Source organism: Uloborus diversus, unplaced genomic scaffold, assembly GCF_026930045.1.
Source record: "Uloborus diversus isolate 005 unplaced genomic scaffold, Udiv.v.3.1 scaffold_389, whole genome shotgun sequence".
NCBI classification, from domain to species: Eukaryota; Metazoa; Arthropoda; class Arachnida; order Araneae; family Uloboridae; genus Uloborus; species Uloborus diversus.
The window spans coordinates 125,703-127,731 of NW_026558559.1; positions in this window are offsets into that span (position 1 = coordinate 125,703).

Consider the following 2,029-nt stretch of genomic DNA (forward strand, 5'->3'; position numbering starts at 1 on the left):
TCGGTCAGTCCTGTGCAGTCAGTTAGTCACTAAAGCAGTCAGTCAGTCTCAGTCAGTCAGTTAGTCAGCCAGTCAGTCAGTCAGTCAGTCAGTCAGTCCAGTCTCAGTCAGTCAGGCAGTTAGTCAGTCAGTCTCGGTCAGTCAGTGAGTCAGTCAGTCAGTATCAGTCAGTCAGTGAGTCAGTCTGTCAGTCAGGCAGTATCAGTCAGTTAGTAAGACTCCGCTCGACAGAACTCCGATAGCCTAATGGCTAGACCGCTGGTCTTCCAAGCGAGTGGCCTGGGTTCGAGTCCCAGCCGGAGCGAATATCTTCAATGTATATATTTCTTTTCTAATTTGAAAATTCTTTTTTTTTTTCAATTTCTTTCCTTTGCAATTATTGATTATTTATGTAGGGAAGAAAATTCTGAGTCAGTTTAATTTTTCGACACGAAGATTTCAAAGTGTTTAAATAAACAATTACCAAGGTGCATTTTTTGTTTTTATTATATTTAAAACTCCCACCGACAGAGCTCCCATAGACTAATGGCTAGAGTGTTAGGCTTCCAAGCGAGTGGCCCTGGGTTCGAGTCCCAGCCTGAACGAAAATCTTCAATGTATACTTCTAGTTTCTAATTTGAAATTTCTTCTTTTTTTTTTAATTTTTCTCTTTTGCGAATATTGATTATTTATGTAGGGAGAAAAATTCTGAGTCAGTTTAATTATTCGACCTGTAAATTTCAAAGTGTTTGAATCAATAATTACCAAGGTGCATTTTTTGTTTTTATTATATTTAAGACTTCCATCGACAGAGCTCCGATAGCCTAATGGCTAGACCGTTGGGTTCCTAGCGCGTGGTACTGGATTCGAGTCCCGTCCGGAAAGGAAATCTTAAATGCAAATATTTTTTTCTAATTTTATAATTCTTTTTTTTTTTATTTTTTCCTTTTGCGAAGTCAGTCAGTCAGTCTGACAGTCAATCAGTCAAGCACTCAGTCATTCAGTCTCAGTCAGTCAGTCCAGTCAGTCAGTCACTCAGTCAGTCAGTTAGTCCTTCAGCCAGTCAGTCAAGCAGTCAGTCATTTAGTCTCAGTCAGTCAGTCAGTCAGGCAGTCAGTCAGTCAGTCAGTCGGTCAGTCCTGTGCAGTCAGTTAGTCTCTAAAGCAGTCAGTCAGTCTCAGTCAGTCAGTCAGTCAGTCAGTCCAGTCCAGTCTCAGTCAGTCAGTCAGTCAGTCTCGGTCAGTCAGTCAGTCAGTCATTTAGTCAGTCAGTCAGTCAGGCAGTCAGTCAGTCGGTCAGCCTTATTCAGTCAGTCTGTCAGTCAGTCAGTCAGTCAGCCTTATTCAGTCAGTCTGTCAGTCATCCTTATTCAGTCAGTCTGTCAGTCAGTCAGTCGGTCAGCCCTGTCCAGTCAGTTAGTCAGTCAAGCAGTCAGTCAGGTAGTCAAGCAGTCAGTCAGTCAGTGTCAGTCAGTCATTTAGTCATTCAGTCAGTCAGTGAAATAGCCAGTCAGAGAGTCAAGCAGTCAGTCAGTCAGTCTCAGTCAGTCAGTCTCAGTCAGTCAGTTAGTCAGTCAGTCAGTCAGTCAGTCAGTCAGTCAGTCCAGTCTCAGTCAGTCAGGCAGTTAGTCAGTCAGTCTCGGTCAGTCAGTGAGTCAGTCAGTCAGTATCAGTCAGTCAGTGAGTCAGTCTGTCAGTTAGGCAGTATCAGTCAGGCAGTAAGACTCCGCTCGACAGAACTCCGATAGCCTATTGGCTAGACCGATGGTCTTCCAAGCGAGTGGCCTGGGTTCGAGTCCCAGCCGGAGCGAATATCTTCAATGTATATATTTCTTTTCTAATTTGAAAATTCTTTTTTTTTTTCAATTTCTTTCCTTTGCAATTATTGATTATTTATGTAGGGAAGAAAATTCTGAGTCAGTTTAATTTTTCGACACGAAGATTTCAAAGTGTTTAAATAAACAATTACCAAGGTGCATTTTTTGTTTTTATTATATTTAAAACTCCCACCGACAGAGCTCCCATAGACTAATGGCTAGAGTGTTAGGCTT